This window comes from Heterodontus francisci, chromosome 6 (genome assembly GCF_036365525.1).
Source record: "Heterodontus francisci isolate sHetFra1 chromosome 6, sHetFra1.hap1, whole genome shotgun sequence".
NCBI classification, from domain to species: Eukaryota; Metazoa; Chordata; class Chondrichthyes; order Heterodontiformes; family Heterodontidae; genus Heterodontus; species Heterodontus francisci.
The window spans coordinates 94,854,089-94,881,920 of record NC_090376.1 but is presented as its reverse complement, the minus strand read 5'-3'; the positions used below and the strand labels follow the sequence as shown (position 1 = coordinate 94,881,920).

General features: G+C 43.5%; 1 protein-coding gene and 1 long non-coding RNA gene across 6 annotated transcripts in view; one reads left to right on the top strand and one right to left on the bottom strand.

Moving 5' to 3' along the window:
- LOC137371452 (uncharacterized) overlaps positions 1-1,285 on the top strand; it is an 85,249-nt gene extending 83,964 nt beyond the window's left edge. For all 3 annotated transcript variants that reach the window (XR_010975225.1, XR_010975224.1, XR_010975226.1), the window contains exon 5: positions 634-1,285. This is a non-coding gene — a long non-coding RNA (uncharacterized lncRNA). The remainder of the gene's footprint in view (positions 1-633) is intronic.
- Positions 1-27,832, bottom strand: part of cfap300 (cilia and flagella associated protein 300) — a 78,457-nt gene that overhangs the window by 6,186 nt on the left and 44,439 nt on the right. The window lies entirely within an intron of this gene.

The following is a 27,832-nucleotide window of genomic DNA, read 5'->3' as shown; positions in this document are numbered from 1 at the left end:
ATGATTATTACTTGCTCCATGCTTTTTTTTGTTCTTAATTCAGGTTTTCTAATCATAGTCTGAAGGCAATTTGGGATGGGCAATAAATGTTGGCCTTGCCAGCAATGCTCACATCCCAAGGACAAATAAAAAAAAAGTACTTTTGGGGATTAAGACCATTTCCCTCTTTTTAAGGGATTTGCCGCCCCATCCTTTTATTCATATCATTCAGAACATGTGCCCAAATGGGCAGGTGGGCAAACTGTTGCCAGTTTTCTCCCTATTGTGTGGCAGCAACAACTTACCTTTATATAGCATCTTTAATGCAGGAAAACAATCCCCAGGTGCTTCACAAAGGTGTATTGAAAAATGGCAATTAAGAAAAAGAATGAGCGATTAAGAGCAGTGACCTACAGATTGGTGAAGGAGCTGGGTTTTAAGACAGTCTTAAAGGAGGAGAAGGAGGTATCAAGGTAGAGTGGTTTAGGAAGGGAATTTTGGAAAGTGGAACCTAGGTGGCTGAAAGTTTGAGGAAGTGGTGGGGGGGGGGGGGGGGGGGTGCAGGGAGGAAGAAGCCCTTACTGGAAGTCATCTGTTTTCAAATAATTAACCAGAGGGTTTTTTTGTTTTTGTTTTTGTTCTTGTTTTGGACAGTAAGTTGGGATATGGACAGTGTTCAGAAAAGGACAGTTGGAGAAAACTTGCCAAGGGAGCAAGCCCCAACTCAGCTTGTTCCATCTCTTTGAAAAAACCTGCCAACATTTCCATCTCTTTAAGAGAAGCAAGTGTAAGAAACTGCCTGAAACCTCTGTTGCTGCACTTTTCCTGGAAAACCTGCCCAAACTGATCTTCAACATCGCCTAACAAGAATTCTTCTAGGAAGATTCCAGTAACAGCCATCTACGCATATTTCGGATGCCAAACCAAAACAAAAGACATCTGACATCTTTCCATATCTTCTCTTTTTCTTCAAGATTTAGCAAGTATTTGGCCAAAGTATTCTTTCTGTCTGTTTTTTTGTAATAGAGGTTGAAAGAGTAAATCTCTTTTTTTTTGGTTAACCTGGACATACACCTGAAGTATTGTAACCTGCAAGGCTATGGACCAGGTGCTGGAAGGTGGGATTAGATTGTGCAGCTAGCTTTTTTTCTCTTCGGCTGGTATAGACACGATGGGCTGAATGGCCTCCTTCTGTGCCATAATTTTTCAATGGTTCTAACTAGTGTATGTGTGTGTGAATGTGTGTGAGGGGCTAAGGGAACTTTTATATTTCAATCTGCGTGTTAATACTTTGCTTCATTATGAATTAAGACTTGTTTTATAATAAACTGATAATTTTGTTGCTTATTAAAGAAACCTGATTGGTGTATTTTATTCTGGGATAAAAATACCGTATTGGTAACTGGGAAAAAATGTAAATAAATGTTGTGACCTGTGGAGAAGTGGAACTAGAGAAACAGTGCACTCCTCCCGCTTCAGTCGTAACATACTGACAAAGGATTCAAAATGAATAGAAGGAAGAAAAGAAAGGTTTCAGGCAGAATTATTTCACAAAAAAGATGTATGGAATAAGTTATTAGAAAGGAACACTCAGATAAATAGTGCAAATGGATTCAAGAGGCATTTAAGGACATGGAGATCCTGCTATGGGATCTGAGGGGCTGCAGTGAGATGATCTTTCCCAAGGATGGGAGGAAGAGGACAACCTCTCCAACGAAGGCGTGGACAGAAGTGACTGAGAAAGTCAGCAGCAGGCGTGTGCTCCTTCTAACCTGGAGGCAGTGCACCAAGAGGATCCAGGACCTCAGGAGGGCATGACAGGTGAGTGGCGTAACACTTTCAAGTGCCAAGCCCCACATTCTGAGTTTCACAGCAGCCACCATTATAAGCACTCATACCTTTTTGCTTTCTCTCCTTGTAGGAGAAGAGAGCACACCACTGGCCAGAGGTAGCATACAAACATATGAATTAGGAGCAGGAGTAGGCCAATTGGCCTTTCGAGCCTGCTCTGCCATTCAACAAGATCATGGCTGATCTGATTGTAACCTCAACTCCACATTCCCACCTACCCCTGATAACCTTTCACCCCCTTGCTTATCAAGAATCTATCTACCTCTGCCTTAAAAATATTCAAAGACTCTGCTTCCACCGCTTTTTAAGGAATTGAGTTCCAAAGACTCACGACCCTCTGAGAGAAAAAAAATTCTCCTGATTTCTGTCTTAAATGCGTGACCCCTTATTTTTAAACAGTGACCCCTAGTTCTAGATTCTACCACAAGGGGAAACATCCTTTCCACATCCACCGTGTTAAGACCTCTCAGGATCTTATATGTTTCAATCAAGTTGCCTCTTACTCTTCCAAATTCCAATGGATACAAGCCTAGCCTGTCCAACCATTCTTCATAAGACAACTTGTCCATTCCACGTATTAGTCTAGTAAACCTTCTCTGAACTGCTTCCAATGCATTTACATCCTTCCTGAAATAAAGAGACCAATACTGTACACAGTACTCCAGATGTGGTCTCAACAATGCTCTTATAACTAGCATAACCTCCCTACTTTTGTATTCAATTCCCCTCTCAATAAATGATAACATTCTATTAGCTTTCATAAATACCTTCTGAACCTGCATACTAACCTTTTGTGATTCATGCACTAGGACACCCAGATCCCTCTGCATCTCAGAGCTCTGCAATCTCTCACCATTTAGATAATATGTTTCTTTTTTATTCCTCCTGCCAAAGTGGACAATTTTACATTTCCCGCATTATACTCCATTTGCCAGATCTTTGCCCACTCACTTAACCTCTCTATCTCCCTTTGTAGACCCCTTATGTCCTCTTCACAACTTACTTTCCTACCTATCTTTGTGTCATCAGCAAATTTAGCAACCACACCTTTGGTCCCTTCATCTAAGTCATTTATATAAATTGCAAAAAGTTGAGGCCCCTGCAGGGATCCCTGTGACATACTACTCGTTACATCTTGCCAACCAGAAAATGACCTATTTAAGCCTACTCTCTGTTTCCTGTTAGCGAGCCAATCTTCGATCCATGTCAATATGTTAACCAAATGCCTTTTGGAAATATGAGTACAGTACATCCACCAGTTCCTCTTTACCCACAGCAGATGTTACTTCTTCAAAGAACTCCAATACATCGGTTAAACATGATTTCCATTTCACAAAACCTTGTTGACTCTGCCTGATTACCTTGAATTTTTCTAGGTGCCCTGCTATAATGTCTTTAATAATAGCTTCTAACATTTTCCCCAAGACTGATGTTAAGCTAACTGGCCTGTAGTTTCCTGCTTTCTGTCTGCTTCCCTTTTTGAATTAAGGAGTTACATTCGCTATTTTCCAATCTAGGGAATTTTGGGAAATTAAAGCCAACTCATTGGTTAGGGAGATACACTGTTGGTTCTGCCATTCATTGAGGTCTCAGATGCCTTGTTGCATTCTATGAGCCATTATCAGCTTCACTTCCAGTAAGTTATTGTGACCTATATTTCACATGGCATTCAGTTGATTTCAACAGCAAGTGAAATATCTTCATAGTGATAACTTGCCCTATATTCTTACTTTGCCAGGACTAATTCATGTCTTGTATCCCTGCCAGGGCCTTCATGCATGCAGCAGAAGTTGGTAGAAGTTGACAATGACAATTCCTCAGAAGAGCTGAATCCTTCTGAGGGTGCACTGTTGCAGGACTCATGCATACCGTGCACTAGCTCAAATACTCACATTTCAATGGGACCACATAGATAGTTGGCTTTTCATCTGATGACTCACATGTCACCAGTGAGCAGATGGTGGTGAAAGGGACAGCAGTGGAGAGTACTTGTTGAAGGGCGCAACCCTTTTCAAGCTCTGCTCAGCTGGAAACAGATGCTGTACTCTGGGAACCATCAATGAAAAGGATAATCATTAAGCAGCAGCAGAAAATTGGCAATGCAATGACAGACCTTCCAAGCACACTCACCACAACTGCAGAGTGAAAAGAGGAATCTGCCTCAAGCATGAGTGGGTTGATGTTGCAGGGCATTGCGAACCGTAGAGTGCCATCAGAATGGACAATCAAAGGAGGCTATCAACTGAGTCCATGCATTCCTTGAGCCCCACCATTTCTGCCATCTTAAATAGGACAAATACCTTAGCCTTGGCCTTAAAATGGTCTGCAACAAAGTGCTCACCACCACAGTGGTAGCAATCAAAAGTCCTTGGATCATGAGAAGGATTATGGCGAAAGAGGGCATGGAAGGGGGACTCCACTTAAGACGTTTACACTTCTCACCCATTACCCCCATCAGTTAGAAGCCTACATGCTTTCTTGTCTCCTGATAGCCAAGTCTGCCCCTGCACAGATGCAGGTGGCATAGTCATGAGCTTTAAAAACCAGAAGGCATTGGCCAAAATCATCTCAGCAGTCAGAACAGGGATCTGAGCAGCCTGCCTCTACCTCTGCTCAAGCCATGGGGTTGCACCATGCAGGAGTATTAGGAAAAGGAAGTGTAAGTTTTGTAGTTGCACAAGGGTATGCACATGGATATGTCAGAAAATATTATTATTTATCATTACTTTCCTGCCTTGTCCACTCTTGGGTGCTGGGTGGCAAGTTGGATTTTAATTTATTTGATGATGAATGGGAAGACATGAATTGATGGGGAACAATGGAGATGTGGAAGGGATTGTTGGTTGTTTGCAGGACTGCTTTGTGTCAGTCACTTTGAGGGAGGGAGTGAAAAGAGTGGTCAATGCATGTGCTTGTAACATGGGTTGGCTGGTGCAACCTAAGACAACCTTGCATTAATAAGGTAATCCCTGGCATCCTGGATAGCAATGCGAGCATCTGGGGTGCATTGCCAACCTCGTCTTCCTCCTCCTCATTCCTCCTTGTCTTACCCCCACCCTCAAAGTCGTCCGAAGAGGATCTGCGTGCTACTCCTTGTTCTTCCTGCAGGTTCAAACCGCACTACTTCACAATGTTGTGCAGAGCACCGCACACTACGATCATTTGGGAAATCCCGGCTGGTGCATACTGAAGTTGTGCCTCCAAATCTGCCTTGTTCAATCACGTATCTGATGGACCGATGACATTCATTGGAGCGCTGTTGGGCTTCATAAATTGGGTTTCCAATGGGTGTCATCAATCAAGTTTGAAATGGGTATTCTTTGTCTCTTAGTGGCCACCTCTTAAGTCTGCTTGCATGTCTGAAGATGTCGGGGAACTTGGACTGCCACAGGACAAAAGCATGTTGGCAGCTCTCCAGGAATCTGGCGCATACCTGCAGAAATATCCTTTTGTGGTTGCACGCTAACTGCACATTAATGGAGTGGAAGCACTTGAGGTTGACAAATACTCCTGGGTGGTCTGGGGGTGTCCAGATTGCTGTGTGTCTACAGTCAATTATACCCTTTACTTGTGGGACGCCAGCCAGAGCTGTAAACCTTAACATTCACTCTTTCTGACTGGTGTAATTCCAGGCGAGGCTGGCATAATTGACAGCCCTGGAAAACAAACCATCAGTCACTTGTCTCAGGCATTTGTGGGCCACTGACTGGGCGATCTTAGGTATGTCTTCAGCGTACCCCTGGAAGGATCCAGAGGCAAAAATGTTGGAAGTGCATGGCCACCAGATCTAACAGGGAGCAGTCTTCTTCTAGGAGGCGGCAGATGTCTGCCACTACCTGATGCAACAGCCTGAGCCTCCTGAGACACTGATGTTCAGATATGTAATGGAAACTCAGTCTCTGACGTTGACACTGTTTCGCAATAGTGCCTCCTGAGAGCTGCTCCCCTGTGCTGCTCCCAACTCTGCTGCTCCCCTCTCTCCTGTGCAACTACAGGTCTGTGATCAGTACACTGCTGCTGCTGATGAATTTGCTCTTCTTCTGAGTTCCAATCTAAGGTGTCCTAGGCACCTCCCATCATGATTTGATAGAACAAACACCAAAGAGTAGAAAGTAAACTCTCAGCAAAAGTACTGTGAACATATCCTCCCACTAGCCTATGAGCCTTTATTATCATATTTCCACAAGATTGATCGATCTCCTCAATTGCCACTATGTTCTCACCTTTCACTATGTATCCGGCATTAAACCCGAATGTTTGTGTAAATATCGCTTTAATTGAGTGATTAACATATGTTAATTGGCAATCTGTCTCTCCCGAGTGGGTTGCACGCATACAGTCAAACTCAGTCCAGTTGTTTTTCAGATTGGAGGACAGTATATACTGGGGTTCCCCAGGGAATTCTGCTTTTCTTGATATATGTTAATGAGCTAGACTTGGGTGTGCAGAGCACAATTTCAAAATCTGTAGATGACATAAAACTTGGAAGTATTATGAACTGTGAAGAGGACAGTGATAGACTTCAAAAGGACATAGGCTGGTGGAATGGGCAGACACATGGCAGATGAAATTTAATGCAGACAAATGTGAAATTATACATTTTGGTAGGAAGAACAAGGAAAGGCAATATAAAAAAGGGATACAATTCTGAAGGGGGTGCAGGAGCAGAGGTACCTGGAGGCATATGTGCACAAATCGTTAAAGGCAGGGAAGGTTGAGAAAGCGATTATTAAAGCATACAGGATCATTGGCTTTATAATAGAGGCATAGAGTACAAATGCAAGGAAATTATGTTTAACCTAATAAAACAATGGTATGGCCTCAACTGGAGTATTGTGCCAAATTCTGGGCACCACAATTTAGGAAGGATGTGAAGGCATAGGAGAAGGTGCAGAAAAGATTTACCAGAATGGTTCTGGGGATAAGAGACTTTAGTTACGTGATAGATTGGCAAAGCTGGGATGGTTCTCCTTTAAGGAGAGAAGATAGAGAGGAGATTTGATAGAGGTGTTCAAAATTATGGGCTGGATTTTGTGCTGGAGGCCAGGCTCCCGGTGCAGACCGAAAAGGAGGTGGGTCCCTGCTTCCCCCTTTTTGTGAACCCCCCAACCCTGCAACCCCCAACACCACCCCTCCCCGCCCCAGAGTGATCCTCCAGTCTTTTTAAATCAAAGTTTCAGGAGCTGGGATCCCTGTCCCTTTAAAGACTAGGATCCCACCTCCAAGAGATGCTGACCAATCACAGCGCCACAAGGAACAGTGGCCACTGCCAGTACTGCAGAGGCCTCAGAGCCAGGCCCAGTGCTGAAATCCCAGAGCAGAGGTAGATGAGGCAGGGTCATCTGGCCAGTCTGGAAGGTCCCAGTGAGGGGGGTTCCAGCAGTGGGGAGGGGGAGCGAAGTTGTTCCCAGTGGGGGTCCGCCATAGGCCACAAATTGCCCACGATGGAGGGAACCCCCCAAGCCCACAGCGAGGGCACCTTGTGTTGTAAGGCATCCTCCCCGTGTGGCGGAGGCCCCCCCCACCACCGGTAAGATCCCTGCAGCGGTGGGTAGAGGCCCTTAATAGGTCACTTAAGGGCCTTAATTTGACTCTGGGCTGGAAGACCATTGTCAACCTATCCCTCCCAAGGGAAGATTGGTTGGCGATGGGGAGGCGATGGGCGCTCCACCAACCCTTCCGCCACGATAATCTGTGCCTACCCTCCCGCCCCGCCTCCGTCCCTGCCTCGGGTGGGGCCACACAAAATCCCAGTCCATGAGGGTTCTGGACAGAGTAGATGGGGAGAAACTGTTCCCATTGGCAGAAGGGTCAAGAACCAGAGGGCGCTGATTTAAAGTGAATGGCAAAAGAACCAGAGGTGACACGAGAAAAAACATTTCTAAGCAGCAAGTGGTTAGGATCAAGAATCTACTGCCTGACAGTGTGGTGGAGGCAGATTCAACCACAGCTTTCAAAAGGGAACTGGATAATGATCTGAAGAGAAAAGATTTGCAGGGCTATGGGGAAAAGCCAGGGGAGTGGGACAATCTGAGTTACTCTTGCAGAGAGCCAGCACAGACACAACGGGATGAAATGGCCTCCTTCCGTGCTGTAACCATTCTATGAAATGTGAAAGTTGGTGGGTTGGAGCTTACTTCTCAATGTACTGCCATTTTCCTTGGTTTTAACACCCCACTGCACCCCATATGCTGCTCCATGTTAAAATTCCCCTTTATGTTCACCATGCCAACAGTGATAAGGGTTGTGCAATCTGCCATAAGGAAAGCTGCAGTCAACCTCAACCAGAAGGAGTATGCTGCCAGTGCTGTTAAGGCCAATACCTTTAATTGCTGTGCCTCTGGACTGCTACACGGAATAGCTACAATATTAATCAATCAGTCGTGTATAAGTGGAGGTCGTGGAGCTAGTTGAAACCTGAACCTAAACCTAAAATAAAAAGCAAGTAAATAAAAGCAAAATACTGCAGATGCTGGAAATCTGGACTGAATATTGAGTTCAATAATTTCAGAGTTTGTTTTTATATTTTTCCTTTATTTCTTATTTTATTTTTTAACCATGTGCCTGTTTTTCATGTTTGTGTTTTTGGATAGAAATTCTCATTACTCTGCCATTAACATTGTCTCTGGACTAATGCTTTGTCTTTCACCACAAGTATTAATACTCTCTTTGCCTTTGTCCCATGACGTTTGTTATTTAATCTCTCCTGCCCTCTGCCCTATCACACACCTTCCCTTTTGTTCTCTTACCCACCAACACCCCCCCCCCCCCCCCCCACCTCCTATCTTCACTTGCTTAAAACCTAATTCTTTTCTAACCTTTGCCAGTTCTGATGAAAGGTCACAGACCTGAAATGTTAACTCTGCTTCTCTCTCCACAGATGCTGCCCGACCTGCAGAGTATTTCTAGCAATTTCTGTTTTTATTATAGTTGAAACTTAATCTGCCTGGCAGGCAACTGACACGATCCAATTGGTTGCCCATCTTGCACCTCATTTCAAAAAGAGTGCCGAAAGCAAGCAGAGGCTTCATTTGAAAAAGAGCGTGGAGAGCAGTGAGAGGCTTCATTTCAAAAAGAGCGCAGAGAGCAGGGAGAGGCTTCATTTCAAAAAGAGCGGGGAGAGCAGGGAGAGGCTTCATTTCAAAAAGAGTGCCGATAGCAGGGAGAGGCTTCATTTCAAAAAGAGCGTGGAGAGCAGGGAGAGGCTTCATTTCAAAAAGAGCGCGGACAGTGGGGAGAGGCTTCAATTCAAAAAGAGCGCGGACAGCGGGGAGAGGCTTCATTTGAAAAAGAGCGCCAAGAGCAGGGAAAGGCTTCATTTCAAAAAGAGCGTCAAGAGCGGGGAGAGGCTGGGAAAATAGACTAAAGGGAAAGTCAGTAGATGAGCAGTGGCAGACTTTTAAGCAGATATTTCATAACACTCAGCAAACATTTATTCCGGTCAGAAGGAAGGACTCGATGAGAACGATGAACTACCCGTGGATAACAATGGAAGTTAAGGAGAATATCAAATCAAAAACAAAGGTGTACAAAGTGGCGAAAGCTAGTGGTAGGCCAGGGGATTGGGAATATTTTAGAAACCAGCAGCGGATGACTAAAAAACTAATAAAGAGGGAGAAAATTGATTATGAGAATAAATTGGCAAAAAATATAAAAACAAACAGTAAGAGCTTCTACGGATACATAAAAAGGAAGAGAGTAGCTAAAATAAGTGTGGGACCCTTAGAGGATGAGACTGGGGAATTAATAACCGGGAACAGGGAAATAGCAGATAATTTAAACCAATATTTTGCATCGGTCTTCACGGTGGAGGACACTATAAACATCCCAACAATAATAGATGAGCAAGGTGTAAATGGGAAGGAGGAACTGATAACAATCTCTATCACGAGGGAAAAGGTGCTGGACAAATTGATGAGACAAGTTGCCAGGACCTGATAGCCTGCATCCAAGGGTTTTAAAAGAAGTGGCTGTAGAGATAGTGGAGGCATTGGTCATAATATACCAATACTCACTGGATTCCAGTAGGGTACCAGCAGATTGGAAAACCGCTAATGAGACACCCCTATTCAAGAAAGGAGTGAGACAGAAAGCAGGAAACTATAGACCAGTTAGCTTAACATCTGTCATTGGGAAAATGCTAGAGTCCATTATTAAGGAAGAAATAGCAGGACATTTAGAAAAACATAATGCAATCAAACAGAGTCAACATGATTTTATGAAAGAGAAATCATGTTTGACAAATTTGTTAGAGTTCTTTGAGGATATAACAAGCAGAGTGTCTAAAAGGGAACCAGTAGATGCAGTGTAATTGTATTTTCAGAAGGCATTCGATAAGATGCCACATAAAAGATTATTGCACAAAATAAGAGCTCAGGGTATTGGGGATAATGTGTTGGCATGGATTGAGGATTGGCAAACACACAGAAGGCACAGAGTTGGGATTAATGGGTCTTTTTCAGGTTGGAAAGCCATAACTAGTGGGGTGTCACAAGGATCGGTCCTAGGGCCTCAACTATTTACTATCTACATTAATGACTTAGAGGAAGGGACAGAGTTTAGTTTCTCCAAATTTGATGATGATACAAAAATAGGTGGAAAGGCATGTTGTGATGAGGACACAAAGAATCTGCAAAGGGATATAGATAGGTTAAGTGAGTGGGCAAAAATTTGGCAGATGGAGTTCAATGTGAGGTCATCCACTTTGGTAGGAAGAATAAAAAGGCAGATTATTTAGATGGAGAAAGACTACAAAATACTGCAGTACAGAGGGATCTGGGTGTTCTTGTGCATGAAACACAAAAGGTTAACATGAAGGTGCAGCAAGTAATTCGGAAGGCAAATGGAATTTTGGCCTTTATTGCTGGGGGTTAGAGTTTAAAAATAGGGAAGTCTTGTTACAACTGTACAGGGTGTTGGTGAGGCCACACTTGGAGTACTGCGTATATTTATGGTCCCCATATTTAATGAAGGATATACTAGCATTGGAGGCAGTTCAAAAAAGTTCACTAGGCTGATTCCTGGGATGAAGGGGTTGTCTTATCAAGAACGGCTGAACAGGTTAGGCCTTTATTCATTGGCGTTTAGAAGAATGAGAGGTGATCTTATTGAAACATATAAGATTCTAAGGGGGCTTGACAGGGTAGATGTTTAGAAAATGTTTCCACTGGTGGGGGATTCTTGAACTAGGGGACATAGTTACAGAATTTAAAACTGAGATGCGAAGGAATGTCTTCTCTTAGAGGGTGGCGAAACTCTGGAATTCTCTACCTCAGAGAGTTGTGGAGGCTAGATCACTAAATGTATTTAAGAAGGAGGTAGATAGATTTTTGAAATCTCAGGGAGTCGAGGGTTATGCGGAGCAGACCCGAAAGATGAGTTGAGGCCTGGGACAGATCAGCCATGATCTTATTAAATGGAGGGGCAGGCTTGAGGGGCTGAATGGCCTACCCCTGCTCCTATTTCTTATGTTCTTAGATAAGGAAGCCAAAACTGTACAGTTTCACCAAGGCCCTTTATATTTTCAGTAAGAATTCTTTACTTCCATTTCATTTTTTAATAAAGGCTAACATACCATTTGCTTTCCAAATTGTTTGCTGTACCTGCTTGTTAACTTTCTGTGATTTGTGGACAAAACACCCAGGCCCTTCTCATTGCCAACATTTCCCAGTCTTCCACCATTTACAAAATATTCTGTTTTCTATTTTTCCTACTAAAGTGGATAATTTCACATTTCTCCACAATATATTCTGTCTGCAATGTTCTTACCCACTCACTTAACCTGGCTACATACTTTTAGAGCCTCTTTACATCCTCCTCACAGCTTACTTTCCCACATAACTTTATATCGTCAGCAAAGTTGAATACATTACACTTGGTCCCTTCATCGAAGTCATTGATAAAGATTGCAAATAGCTGAAGACCAAGCACTGATCTTTGCATTATCCCACTAGTTATAGCCTACCAATCCAAAAATAGTGTTTATTCCAACCCTCCGTTTTCTATTCGTTAACCAATCTTCAATCTATGCTAATATATTATTCCCAATCTCATGAGCTCTAATTTTGTGTAATAACCTTTCGTGTGGCACCTTATTGGTTGCTTTTTGAAAATCCAAACACACTCCATCCACTGGTTTCCCCTGCAAGTTACAACCTCAAAAAACTTTAACATAATCTCCCTCTCATAAATCCATGTTTATGATTTTTCAAGTACCCTATTATCACATCCTTAACAATAGATTTGAGTAATTTCCATGCTACTGATTTCAGGTCAACTGGCCTGTTTCTCGCTCCCTCCTTTCTCTTGTGTCCTCTTGAGTCCTCAAGGGTCCTCTTGTAGATATTTTTCAGACTGGACTCAGGCCAAATAGAGTGGTCGGCATAGAGTGATGGCAGAGCAGATTGTATTGTAAACAGAGTGCAAAAGATGGAAATTTGGTGCAGAGGGTGAAGGAGATGCTGCTTTTGCCTCCAGTGCTTGTAGTAACTTGAGGCAGTAAGTGTTTTAAAATTTTTGTCCAGTCTTATAGTGCTTAGTGCAAATCGGTGTGTCAAAAAAAATGTATAATGAAGTAAAAAGCAGATATAAATAAAATAGACTAAGATATGGCAGATCAGGTTGTGTGTCTGGACTGCAGTATGTGGGAGTTTGTAGATAGTGAGACTGTCCAGAGTGAACACATCTGCAATAGATGTCTCTGTCTTGAATCTATCCGCCTCATTGAGCTGGAATATGAGTTGGAGACACTCTGACACATAAGGGAGGGGGAGCAGTACCTATAGAGTTTGCTCTAGGCTTCAGTCACACCTTGTAGAGAGGTGCAGGCTCTGGGTGGGTGTGACTGATAGTACACAGAGAACAAGGATCCGCAGAAACTGATCCTATTCAACAGATATAATGTACTTGGTAAATGTGAGAATAAGGATAAAGACTATCGAAACAAGTGGGAGGAGGAGGAGTGGAAGTGTAATGTGGTAGTTGTAGCGGATTCAATAATTAGGGTTACAGATAGCATCCTTTGTAAGCAGGATTGAAGTCCCACATGGTATGTTGTCTGCCTGGTACCTGTGTGAGGACATCTCGAACCGGTTTGAAAGGATATTGGAGGGAGTCGGGGTGGGGTGGGGGGGTGGGGTGGCGGGGTTCCAATCTTTGTGGTCCATGTTGGTACCAACAAAATAGGGAGAAGTAGGAAGAGGCCCTGTTTGGAGAATACCAGGAACTAAGAACATATTAAAGAACAGGACCTCACGGGTTATAATCTCTGGATTATCACCCCAGCCATGTGCAAATTGGTGCAGGGATAAGCAGATTAGGGAGGTGAACATATGGATGAAGGAATGGTGTGATGATAGGGGTTATATTTCATGGGACACTAGCAGCAGTATTTGGACCGGAAGAAACTGTACCACTGGGACTGGATCCATCTGCACCAGGCTGGGTTCGGGGTCCAAACAGGAAGCATAAATAGGGTGGTCAGAAGGATTTTAAACTAGTAAATGATGGGGAGAACTCAGGTGGAAAAGGTAGTCCTAATAATAGTTTAAAAACAAATGAATGGGAAGAGAGTGGAGTAACAGATAGAAATTATGCTTTAGGCAATACAGATAAAGAGGGAACTGAAAGGTGTAATATGATTAAACCAGGAGAGAGAAATAAGAAACATGTGAGTAAACATTACAGCTGAAGGACAGGTTAGGGCATGTGGCCCAAATAAGCGTTCTTTATACAAACACACACAGTATAAAAAAAAAATTGTAGATGAAAATTCAACTTGGAGGATATGACAGGATAGCCATTACTGAGACATGGCTGCGAGATGGTCAGGACTGGGAACTAAATATACCAGCTTAGAAGGAAAGATAGGGAAAATGGGTGAGGGAGAGGAATAGCCTTAATGATTAACGATGCAATCACTTCAATGATAAAAGGGGATAGAATGAAAGATAGTGCCCATGAAGTGCTTTGGGACATTTTATTACATCAAAGGTGCTACATAAATACAAGCTATTGTTGTAAGCAGGTGGTGGAGACTTTATGGGTAGAATTATGAAATTTAACACTGTAGTGGGAGTTATGCATAGGCCCACTGGTAGCAGCTGCGAAGTGCTAAATGGCATAAATGCAGAGATTAGACAAGCATGTTGTAAAGGCAGAGTGGTTTTAATGGGAGAGTTTAATTTTCATATAGATTGGGACAAGCAGACTAACACACATCAGAAAGATAGTGAATTTCTTGAGTGTGTCTGGGATAGTTTTCTGCAACAATATGTCCTAAAACCAACAAGGGGGAATACCGTGTTAGATTTAGTAATGAGCAATGAGCCAGATTTATTTAACAGCCTAAGGGTGTGTGAACATTTATCTAATAGTGATCATAATATGTTTGAGTTCAATGCAGTGTTTGAAAGGAAGAAATGAAAAACAGCTACTAAGATTTCAGATTTAGGCTTGGATAACTTCAATGCGATGAGACAGACTGCAGAGACTGTCCACAATAAACTAAAGATCAGTGGGAGGTTTTCAAAAAAGACTTCAATGTGACACAGAACCAGTTTATATCCCTAAAGGGCAAGAGTTCTACTTGCCAAAATAAACAGCCATGGAGGACCAAAAAGTAAGTCAACATAAACTGAAAGAAAAAGCATACAATAATGCAAAAAATAGCACAGATCCTGGCAAATGAAAAAGAGACAAAGAGCAGCAAAGGGTAACAAAACAGGTAGTAAGAGATACAAAAAGGGAGTGTGAAAAGAAACTTGCAAGGGTTATGAAAATCAACACAAAATTTTTTTACAATTATATTAGGAAAAAAAGGTGATCAGGAGCAATGTGGGCCCCTTGAAAACTGTAACAGTGATATTGTCAATGAAAATAAGGAAATAAAGTACATGTTGAATAGTTATTTTGAATCAGTTTTTACAGTAGAGGCAGAGGTCAGTATGACGGAAATCCAAAGAAACTAATATTGAAGCAGGGATTTAGGGGATCAGCAATTCACCAAAATTAACAGTAATGAAGAAAAGAATGGCATTAAAGAGTGACAAATCTCGAGGACCAGATGGTTTCCATCCCAGGGATTTAAAGGAAGTAGTTGACGACATTGCAGTTACCCTAACAATGATCTTCCAAAGTGCTCTCAATTTGGGAATCATTCCCTCAGATTGGAAAATTGCACATATCGCTCTCCTATTTAATAAAGGCATGAGAGGGAGATCTGGGAATTACAGATCAGTTACATACGAACATACGAATTAGGGGCAGGAGTAGGCCACTCGGCCCTTTGAGCCTGCTCCGCCATTCAATAAGTTCATGGCTGAACTGATTACTCAACATTTGCACCTACCCCCGATAACCTTCCACCCCCTTGCTTATCAAGAATCTATCTACCTCTGCCTTAAAAATATACAAAGACTCTGCTTCCACCTCCTTTTGCAAAAGAGAATTCCAAAGACTCACAACCCTCTGAGCGAAAAATACATCTCCTCATCTCTGTCTTAAATGGGTGACCCCTTATTTTTAAACAGTGACCCCCAGTTCTAGATTCTCCCACAAGGGGAAACATCCTTTCCACATCCACCGTGTTAAGACCCCTCAGGATCTTATATGTTTCAATCAAGTTGCCTCTTACTCTTCTAAATTCCAGCGGGTACAAGCCTAGCCTGTCCAACCTTTCTTCATAAGACAGCCTGCCCATTCCAGGTATTAGTCTAGTAAACCTTCTCTGTACTGCCTCCAATACATTTACATCCTTTCTTAAATAAGAAGACCAATACTGTACACAGTACTCAAGATGTGGTCTCACCAATGCCCTGAAGCATAACCTCCCACCTTTTGTATTCAATTCCACTCGCGATAAACGCTAACATTCTATTAGCTTTCCTAATTACTGGTTGTACCTGCATACTAACCTTTTGGGATTCATGCACTTGGACACCCAGATCCTTCTGCATCTCACAGCTCTGCAATCTCTCACCATTTAGGTAATATGCTTCTTTTTTATTCTTCCTGCCAAGTGGACAATTTCCCACTTTCCCACATTATACTCCATTTGCCAGGTCTTTGTCCACTCACTTAACTTATCTTTATCACTTTGTAGCCTCCTTATGTCCTCCTCACAAGTTACTTTCCTACCTATCTTTGTGTCATCAGCAAATTTAGCAACCATACCTTTGGTCCCTTCATCTAAGTCATTTATATAAATTGTAAAAAGTTGAGGCCCCAGCACAGATCCCTGTGGCACACCACTCGTCACATCTTGCCAACCAGAAAATGACCCATTTATGCCTAATCTCTGTTTCCTGTTAGCTGACCAATCTTCTATCCATGCCAATATGTTACCCCTACACCATGTGCTTTTATTTTCTGCAACAACCTTTGATGTGGCACCTTATCAAATGCCTTTTGGAAATCTAACTACAATACATCCAGCTGTTCCTCTTCATCCACAGCACATGTAACTCCCTCAAAGAACTCCAATAAATTGGTTAAACATGATTTCCTTTTCACAAAACTATGTTGACTCTGCCTGATTCCCTTGAATTTTTCTAAATGCCATGCTATAACATATTTAATAATAGCTTCTAACATTTTCCCTAAGACAGATGTTAAGCTAACTGGCCTGTAGTTTCCTGCTTTCTCCCCGCTCCCTTTTTGAATAAAGGAGTTACATTCGCTATTTTCCAACCTAACGGAACCTTCCCCGAATCTAGGGAATTTTGGAAAATTAAAACTGACGCATCAGCTATCTCACTGGCCACTTCTTTTAATACCCTAGGATGAAGTCCAGCAGGACCTGGGGATTTGTTCAGTACCACTTCCCTGGTGATTGTACTTTTCTTGAGTTCCTCCCTCCCTTCCATTTCCTGACTTACAGCTAATACTGGGATGTTACTTGTATCCTCAATAGTGAAGACCGATGCAAAATATCTGTTCAATTCATCTGCCATCTCCTTATTATCCATTATTAATTCCCAGACTCTCTTTTTATCGGACCAACTTTGTTACCTCTTTTCTTTTTTAAATATCTATAGAAACTCTTACTATCTGTCTTTATATTTCTAGCTAGCTTTCTCTCGTACTCTAATTTTACCTTCCTTATCAATCTTTTAGCCATTCTTTGCAGTTTTTTATATTCTGTCCAATCTTTTGACCTGCCTCCCATCTTTGCGCAATTATAGGCTTTTTCTTTAAGTTTAGCCTAACATTTGTTGTCAAGAAATTACTGGAGTCAATAATTATTAAAAATTTTCAGCTGATCAGAGACAGCCAGCATGGATTTGTAAAGGGTAGGTCATGTCTAATGAGCCTGATTGAAGTTTTTTTCGAGAGATGACTAAAGTAGTGGACAGGTGGATGTCTATAGACATTATTTATATGGACTTCCTGAAGGCATTTGATGCAGTCCGTCTTAAGAGACTGTTAGCGAAGGTTGAAACCCATGGAAGTGAAGGCAAATTATTGACCTGTTTTGGAAATTAGCTGAGTAGCAGCAGAATGAGTGTAGGGATAAAAGGCAGGTACTCAGATTGGCAGGATATGACTAGCAGCATCCTGCAAGGATCTGTGTTGGGGCTTTAACTGTATACTGTATTTATTAACGACTTAGATGATGGGATAGAAAACCACAGAACCAAATTTGCCAATGACACAAAGGTAGGTGGTATTGTAAGCAGCGTAGATAGACGAGTAAAATTACAAAGGGATATTGATAGATAAAATGAATGGGCAAAACTGTGGCAAATGGATTTAAATTCAGGCAAATGTGAGGTTATCCACTTTGGGCCTAAAAAGGATAGAACAGGGACTATTAAACGATGAAAAGCTAGAAAAGGTGGAGGTTCAAAGAGACTTGGGGGTCCAGGTATCTAGATCATTAAAATGTTATGCTACAGAAAATAATCAAAATAGCTAATGGAATGATGGCCTTTATATCTAGAAGACCAGAATACAAGGAGGTAGAAGTCATGCTTCAGCTATGCAAAGCCTTGGTTAGACCACACCTGGAGTACTGTGAGCAGTTCTGAGCACCACATCTGAAGAAGGATATGTTGGCCTTAGAAGGAGTGCAGTGTAGGTTTACCAGAATTATATCTGGACTCCACGGTTTAAATTATGAGGAGAGATTATACAAACTAGGGTTGTATTCCCTGGGATTTAGAAGTTTAAGGTGTAATTTGATCCAAATATTCATGTTATTAAGGGGAAAAGATAGGGTGCTAAAGAAAAATTATTTCTGCTGTTTAAGGAGTCTAGGCCTGGGGGGCACAGTCTAAAAATTAGAGTTAGGCCTTTCAGGAGTGGAATTTGGAAACACTTCTACACACATAGGGTGGTAGACGTTTGGAACTCTCTTCTGCAAATGGCAATTGATGCTGGATCAGTTGTAAATTTTAATACCTGAGATTGATAGATTTTTACTTTTCAAAAGTACTTTTCAAAAGAATGTGGGGCAACTGCAGTGGCACAGTGGCTATCACCACAGCCTCACAGCTCCAGCAACCCAGGTTCAGTTCTGGATACTGCCCGTGTGGAGTTTGCAAGTTCTCCCTGTGACCGTGTGGGTTTCCTCTAGGTGCTCGAGTTTCACTCCCACCTGCCAAAGACTTGCAGGTTGATAGGTAAATTGGCCATTGTAAAAATTGCCCCTAGTGTAGGTAGGTGGTAGGAGAATTGAGGGAAGGTGGGGATGTGAGAGGGAAAATTGGATTAATGTAGGATTAGTATAAATGGGTGGTTGATGGTTAGCACAGACTTGTTGGGCCAAAGGGCCTGTTCTGGAGCTGTATCCCTCTATGACTTTGCTAGCGTCACTCGGGAGGGTTTAAACTAGTGTGGCAGGGGGGTGGGAACCAGAGCAGTAGGACAGCAAGTGAAATAAATGAGGGGGAACTAGTAAATAAGGCCAGTAAGACTAAGAGGAAGAGCAGGCAGGGAGATGTTGTGGAGCACAGCGGGACTGGTGGTCTGAAGTGCATTTGTTTCAATGCGAGAAGTATAACAGGTAAGGCAGATGAATTAGAGCTTGGATTAGTACTTGGAACTATGATGTTGTTGCTATTACAGAGACTTGGTTGAGGGAAGGACAGGATTGGCAGCTAAATGTTCCAGGGTTTAGAAGCTTCAGGCAGGATAGAAGGGGATGTAAAAGGGGTGGGGGAGTTGCATTACTTGTTAAGGAGAATATCACAGCTGTACTGCGGGAGGACACCTCAGAGGGGTCGTGCAGCGAGGCAATATGGGTGGAGCTCAGGAATAGAAAGGGTGCAGTCATGATGTTGGGGGTTTTCTACAGGCCTCCCAACAGCCAGCGGGATGTAGAGGAGCAGATATGTAGACAGATTTTGGAAAGATGTAAAGGTAACAGGGTTGTAGTGGTGGGTGATTTTAACTTCCCCTATATTGACTGGGACTCACTTAGTGCTAGGGGCTTGAATGGGGCAGAATTTGTAAGGAGCATCCAGGAAGGCTTCTTGAAACAATATGTAGATAGTCCAACAAGGGATGGGGCCGTACTGGATCTGGTATTGGGGAATGAGCCCGGCCAGGTGGTCGAAGTTTCAGTAGGGGATCATTTTGGGAACAGTGACCATAATTCCATAAGTTTTAAGGTACTTGTGGAAAAGGATAAGAGTAGTCCTCGGGTGAAGGTGCTAAATTGGGGGAAGGCTAATTATAACAATATTAGGCAGGAACTGAAGAATTTAGATTGGGGACGGCTGTTTGAGGGTAAATCAGCATCTGACATGTGGGAGTCCTTCAAATGTCAGTTGATTAGAATCCAGGACCATCATGTTCCTGTGAGGAAAAAGGATAAGTTTGGCAAGTTTCGGGAACCTTGGATAACGCGGGATATTGTGAGCCGAGTCAAAAAGAAAAAGGAAGCATTCGTAAGGGCTGGAAGGCTAGGAACAGACGAATCCCTTGAGGAATATAAAGACAGTAGGAAGGAACTTAAGCAAGGAGTCAGGAGGGCTAAAAGGGGTCATGAAAAGTCATTGGCAAACAGGATTAAGGAAAATCCCAAGGCTTTTTATACGTATATAAAGAGCAAGAGGGTAACTAGAGAAAGGGTTGGCCCACTCAAGGACAGAGAAGGGAATCTATGTGTGGAGCCAGAGGAAATGGGCGAGGTACTAAATGAGTACTTTGCATCAGTATTCACCAAAGAGAAGGACTTGGTGGATGATGAGCCGAGGGAAGGGAGTGTAGATAGTCTCAGTCATCTCATTATCAAAAAGGAGGTTTTGGGTGTCTTGCAAAGCATTAAGGTAGATAAGTCCCCAGGGCCTGTTGGGATCTACCCCAGAATACTAAGGGAGGCAAGGGAAGAAATTGCTGGGGCCTTGACAGAAATCTTTGCATCCTCATTGGCTACAGGTGAGGTCCCAGAGGACTGGAGAATAGCCACTGTTGTTCCTTTGTTTAAGAAGGGTAGCAAGGCTAATCCAGGAAATTATAGGCCGGTGAGCCTTACGTCAGTGGTAGGGAAATTATTAGAGAGGATTCTTTGGAACAGGATTTACTCCCATTTGGAAACAAACGAACTTATTAATGAGAGGCAGCACGTTTTGTGAAGGGGAGGTCGTGTCTCACTAATTTGATTGAGTTTTTTGAGGAAGTGACAAAGATGATTGATGAAGGAAGGGCAGTGGATGTTATCTATATGGACTTCAGTAAAGCCTTTGACAAGGTCCCTCATGGCAGACTGGTACAAAAGGTGAAGTCACACGGGATCAGAGGTGAGCTGGCAAGATGGATACAGAACTGGCTCAGTCATAGAAGACAGAGGGTAGCAGTGGAAGGGTGCTTTTCTGAATGGAGGGATGTGACTAGTGGTGTTCCGCAGGGATCAGTGCTGGGACCTTTGCTCTTTGTAGTATAAATAAATGATTTGGAGGAAAATGTAGCTGGTCTGATTAGTAAGTTTGCAGACGACACAAAGGTTGGTGGAGTTGCGGATAGTGATGAGGATTGTCAGAGGATACAGCAGGATATAGATCGGTTGGAGACTTGGGCGGAGAAATGGCAGATGGAGTTTAATCTGGACAAATGTGAGGTAATGCATTTTGGAAGGTCTAATGCAGGTGGGAAGTATACAGTAAATGGCAGAACCCTTAGGAGTATTGACAGGCAGAGAGATCTGGGTGTACAGGTCCACAGCTCACTGAAAGTGGCAACGCAGGTGGATAAGGTAGTCAAGAAGGCATACGACATGCTTGCCTTAATCGGTCGGGGCATAGAGTATAAAAATTGGCAAGTCATGCTGCAGCTGTACAGAACTTTAGTTAGGCCACACTTGGAATATTGCGTGCAATTCTGGTCACCACACTACCAGAAGGACGTGGAGGCTTTGGAAAGGGTACAGAAGAGGTTTACCAGGATGTTGCCTGGTCTGGAGGGCCGAAATGATAGAGGTTTACAAAGTTATGAGCGGCATGGACAGAGTAGATAGTCAGAAGCTTTTTCCCAGGGTGGAAGAGTCAGTTACTAGGGGACATAGGTTGAAGGTGAGAGGGGCAAAGTTCAGAGGGGATGTGCGAGGCAAGTTCTTTACACAGAGGGTGGTGAGTGCCTGGAACTTGCTGCCGGGGGAGGTGGTGGAAGCAGGTACGATAGTGACGTTTAAGAGGCATCTTGACAAATACATGAATAGGATGGGAATAGAGGGATACGGTCCCCGGAAGTGCATAAGGTTTTAGTTTAGGCATGCATCAAGATTGGCGCAGGCTTGGAGGGCCGAATGGCCTGTTCTTGTGCTGTACTGTTCTTTGTTTTTTGACTCTATGCAGCTATATGGAGTTAGGTCACAGATCAGCATGATCTTATGAAATGGTCGAATGGGCTTGAGTGGCTAATTGGTTTACTTCTGTTCCTACATTTCAAAATATACAGAATTGGAAAATAGCAAATGTGACTTTCATTTTCAAAAATGGGCCAAGAAATGAACCATCAAATTATACACTTGAAAGCCTTACTTGCATTATGAGGGATAATATAGGGAGGATCTTGGGCGGAAGAAGAATGGGTGCTCATGGATCAAGCTGAGAAATTTCATTTCTTGTAAATGGAACATTTTCCGTATTGGTTACCAGATGTCGGGATCAAACACTTCCAGGCAGATAATAACATAGTAGACGCAGGTAAAGCTTCCTTCACCCTTAACAGAAAAAGTTCCTCCCGACTAATCTATGCATCTGCCACCTAGTGGCAAGAAAATAGCATAAACTAAAGCTGCAAGATTTTTTTGTCTTCACAAGAAAGGCTACATTTTATGAGTGATGTTTGCCTTTGCGCTAATGTCAATAGGTTATGCACAAAAACATATTTGGCAGGACAAAATTTAAATAGTGACCCAATATTAACAAACTAATCAAGGCTAACTGGTGATGTTGGCATGGCATTATAAAAGAAAAACTTGCATTTATTTAGTGCTTTTCATGATACTGGTCGTCCCAAAGCGCTTTACAGCCAATGAAATAATTTTGAAGTGTAGTCACTGTTGTAATGTAGAAAACGTGACAGCCAAACTGCGTACAGCAAGCTCCCACATCAGCAATGTGATAATAACCAGATAATCTGTTTTTGTGATGGTGATTGAGGAATAAATATTGGTCAGGACATCATGGGGTAACTCCCCTCTCTTTTTATAGTGCTATGGGACCTTTTACGTCCACCTGAGAGGGCAGACGGGACCTCAGTTTAACATCTCTTTCAAAAGATGGCACCTCCAGCAGTGTAGCACTCCCGAAGTACTGCACTGGAATGTCAGCCTTGACTTTTGTGCTCAAGTCCTGGAGTTAGACTTGAACACATAACCTTATGACTCAGGGGCAAGAGTGCTAACAACTGAGGCACAGCTGAATTCTGTTACATTCTTCAGGATTGTTTTAATAAAGTTCCTATCACTTCCACAACATTGTGTAGCAAAGATCCTGTCTTACCATGTATGAGGTAACATAAAAATACTGCACATTATGCATGCAGCTGAATAACATTGGTCTGTAATATTAATGATTCTTAGTGATAAAGATATTAAGATAACACCTCTGCCTGTCTCTGCTACAAGTTTCCTGGGCTTGAGCTCACAACATTTTCACAACAATTTGGAATAGCTTTTCCACTCATCGGCCGGAATTTAACATGACCCAGCGGGGTTGTGGTCTGGGAAGCGGAAGCAGGTGGCAAAGGCCCTCCTGCTCCAGCCTCAACTCCTGCCGTGATCGCATGCTAGCCGTCCAATCAGTGGCTGGCCGGTGGGCTTTTGAAGAAAAAGGCACATGGGCAGGAAGTTTGGTGTCAGCGGGGGTGGGACAAGAGCCAGAAGAAGGCGCTGACAGCCAGTACCTTCAGTGGCTCTGAGACCATTACTTCAAAGACTTTTAGCTTCTGCACATAAATATTAGAGCACCAGTAAGCAGTGATAACGACCCACAAGACTACTTGGAGCACCCACTCACTTGGTGTTGACCACACGGGGGACCCACTGGACACCAAGGCATCCCACCGCTGCACCTTCGGAGGACTTTAACCCGCTTGTGGCCATGGCAGAGATAAGCACCCAGGTGGCCCCATGGTTTAGCGATGACTCCCTGCATGTCCTCTTCCAGGCTGCTGAAGCAAGGCGAGAGGTCCTCTTCCCTCCAGACTGGATGGAGGTTGCGCAGGAGGTAAGCAGCTGTGGGGTTGTTTGGTGCACCAGGATCCTGTGCCATAAGCAGGTCAACCTTGTTCTCTCTGCCAGAGTGGCAAGCCTCAGTTTCCATTGGTTAGTAATCAAGTGTGCAGGTGCGAATGTTGGAATGTGGAAGCCCTCAAGATGGAGGGAATGGCTGCAGCTCTGTCATGGGGCATGTGCCTGGAACATCTGACCTACACAAGGGTGCAGCCATGTGCCAGTCTAACACTTGCATGACAATAGTCCCAGAGGCAACAAATCAAGAGCACAGAGTGCGTGGTCTCTCAAGTCCGATAATTTAAACTATGTTCAAGTGTCTCCACAGGAGAAGAGGGCCCAGAATGCCTGAGAAAGGACATGGACCGGTGACAGTGTTTCCCTTTTGGCCATACGAACACTTTTGGAGGAAGAGGCACTGCAACTGGCTGGTAACCAAGCAGACCGATCCATAGAGGATGGTGAGGCTGGAGCACTTGTTCAGGAGGGTGAGTTCCTCAGGATACGGGCATGGGGGGAAAGCAACAGGTGATCATGAAGGTTGGTAGTGTATTGAAAGCCACGGATATGTGGCCAAGCTGCTGCCAAATAAATGTCCTTCAGTGTGAGTGTCGCACAGACCTGATCTTTCTGTTTCCTCCCGCAGGTGAATCCCAACAATGGCCACGTGACATCTCTGGGGGACATCCGACCACCTTTGAGGAGGGGACCTCAGAGGGTGCAGCAACACATCCTTGCCCCACACCTATCACCCAATGCCTCAGATACAGTAACCTCGGTAGGGCAAAGTGTGTGTAGAGATTCGGGGTCACAACCTAGTTCTAGCACCGCACATGTGCTGGACCAGTTGTCGGAGGCAGCTTCAGTCGAAGCCTCTGATACTTAGAGGACTGTGGGAGACCAGACCTATGCTGAGTCTTAGGATGATGACAAACCTCTGGAGTTGTCCGTGAAGCAGCAGATGCTGGAGGTGCAGCGTCAGGTGCATGAAGATATGGCAGAGGCATCAGAGGGTATGCACGCTCTGGCTCAGACAGTGGAGGAGTCCCTCCAGGCCATGAGTGCTGCCATTTCCCTCTCATCTGCGCATCTGGCTTCCTCCATAGAGAGACTAGTGACTATCATGGAGAGCCAGATCCAGCAGACCAACCAGTGGCCGCTGGAGATGTGCGCAAACCTGCTCCTCGACCCCTCTGCCAGTGACACCAGTGCCTCAATTTGACTGGAGGACAGAGGATGCTCCTGGGACTCTTCAGGAGCACCTCATTATGCTGGGCCCTCATGGCCTCAGGCATCCAGAGGACAGCCACCAAAAGCATCCCAAGCCAAGGGGCAGTTTGGTCAGCAGCCTGCCTCCACCACTGCAGGTGGTGAAGGGGGAGCAACACGTAGGAGCACTCGAAAAAGATTCAAGAAGTCACTGTAACAGCACTTAGGCTTCATGGTGTGAATTTGATTTATGTGGATTACTGATTGGTGTACTGATCCTTTATGAATGTCTCAATTCAGTGATGGTGTATAATGTGATATGTACGTGTTTGAGGTGGTGATTCAGTGGGTTATAGTAGTGGACCATGATGTGTGAGCTGATCAGAGGGACCATCGCTGAAATGCTATGTGCTGATGGGTGAGTGGTTATGGGGTTCCAGCAGACATGATTGCCTGCAGTGAGATTGAAATGTATATCGTTGGCAGACTTGGTGGCTGATTTACTGCAGTTGAGGTGAAACACTTGAGTATGAGAGCTTCCCGAGCCTCCTTGGCACCCAACTCTTGAGACCTTCCAAGTGGTTCCCCAGATTGGACAGGTAGGTGCGCCACCTCCTCAGCAACCTTCTCATCCTCTTCGTCTGAGGATGCCTGGTACTCCACCATGTCTTCAGCAGCCAGGGCCTCCCCTCTCTACAGCACCAGGTTATGTAAGACGAAGCAGACAACTACAATCCGAGATACCCTTGCTGGTGGATACTGAAGGACGCCACCTGAGTGGTCCAGGCTCATCTTAAGAAGACTGATGGTCTGCTCAATTATGACTCTGGTCATTGTGTGGCTCACATTGTAGCATTCCTCTGCCTCAGTCCAGTGTCGCAGCCATTTCTTCAGTGGGTAACCCCTGTTGTCAAACATCCATCCTTGCAGGCACATGGGGGAATGGCGGGGGGTGGGGAGGGTGGTGCTGGTAGGAGTGCCGGAGATTCCCAGGACAACAAGCACATGTGGTGGATTATAATTCTAGCCCCTTTTTGGGGCTATCCTGGATCAGGCATACTTCTCAGATGATCATGCTCAAATTAAGGTTGAAAAAGGCAGATCCCAAAGACACCTGAATGGGTCTGAAGGACTGATCCAGTTTTTAAATCCAATATTGCTGCAGTAAAATATTTAAGTAGCATATCCATCAATTATTAAAGTAACATTTACCTTAAATCCCCGAGTAGAAGACTATAGTTAGCAAGATACCTCTGTCCCAGTTAAGGGTAGAACTATCATCGTCTCACTCCAATAGTCGTACCTTTACCGTAGGAGATGTTGGAGTGAGTCCACCAAATCTAAAAATCCAATGTGTGCTTCCAATACTGTTTCTCAAGTTGCATAACTAATTTATTACGTAAGGGGAATGTTACATCAACTTTAAGTAGGTTCATCCTCCTTTATTTCCCAAACAAGGCTGTATAACTGTTAATTTCTAGGTAAGGTCTGTCCTCTTTGATTCCTAAGAAAGGCAGTGAGTTCTAGATCCCCACCACCCTCTGGGTGAAAAGATTTCTCCTCAACTCCCCTCTAATCCTTCTAACAATTAATTTAAAGCAATGCTTCCTGGTTATTGACTGTCCACTAAGGGAAATAGGTCCTTCCTATCCACTCTATCCAGGCCCCTCATAACTTTATATACCTCAATTAAATCTCCCCTTAGCCTCCTTTGTTCCGAAGAAAATAACCCCAGCCTATCCAATCTTTCCTCATAGCTACGGTTTTCCAGTCCTGGTAACATTCTCGCAAATCCCCTCTGTATCCTCTCTAGAGGGATCACATCCTTCCGGTAACCAGAACTGTACGCAGTACTCTAGCTGCGGTCTAACAAACAGTTCCAGCATAACCTCCCTGCTCTTATATTCTATGCCTTAGCTTATAAAAAAAAGTGCCTTCTTAATATCAGAACCCTGAATTATTCTTTCCAGGCAGATATTAATGTAACAAAAGAAAGGTAGAACTAGCTTTGTCCCTAACCAGACTTCGAAAGTACGTATGTGTGAGCATTGCATAGGGGGAAAAATCTAAGGTCAATAGTAGTACCTCTCTTCAAAAGTAGTGACATCAGAACCAGGCACTGTGTCTAATGCATATACACAAAAATTATCAGCTGAGTGATGCTACGCATGGTATTGTGATTAATTATGACAATCACATAAGGTTTCTAAGCTTGATTGTACAATTACCTATATTCAACTAATTTTATGTTTTATATTGTTTGTTGAACAGATTCCAACTTATATCCATGTAAATCAAATGGCAGTACCTGCCATTCATAAAGCATTTCACTCAAACTTAACTGCTGGTTTATGCCAAAGCTTTAACTGTTGACATTATGCTGGAGGGTTAGTGCTACAACAGTTTGGATTAGAGAATTGCTAACGTTGTACCTCTGTTTAAAAAGGGAGTGAAGGATAGACTGAATAATTACTGGCCAGTCAGTCTAACCTCCGCAGTGGGCAAATTATTGGAATCTATTCTGAGAGACAGGATTAACTGTCACTTAGAAAGGCACAGGTTAATCAAGGATAGTCAGCATGGATTTGTTAAAGGAAGATCTTGTTTGACCAACTTGATCGAATATTTTGAAGAAGCAACAAGGAAGATAGATGAGGGTAGTGCAGTTGATGTGGTCTACATGGATTTTAGCAAGGCTTTCGACAAGGTCCCACTCGGCAGACGGGTTAAAAAAATAAAATCCCATGGGATCCAGGGAAATGCAGCAAGGTGGATACAAAATTGGCTCAGTGGCAGGAAACAAAGGGAATTGTTGATAACTGTTTTAACGATTGGAAAGCTGTTTCCAGTGGCATTTTGCAGGGCTCAGTACTGGGTCCCCTGCTTTTTGTAGTGTATATTAACGATTTGGATGTAAATGTAGGGGGCATGATCAAGAAGTTTGTGGACGACACAAAGATTGGCCATGTGGTAGATAGCGAGGAGGATAGCTGCAGGCTGCAGGACGATATTGATAATCTGGTCAGATGGGCAGAAAAGTGGCAAATGGAATTCAACTTGGAGAAGTGTGAGATGATGCATTTGGGGAGGTCAAACAAGGCAAAGGAATACATGATT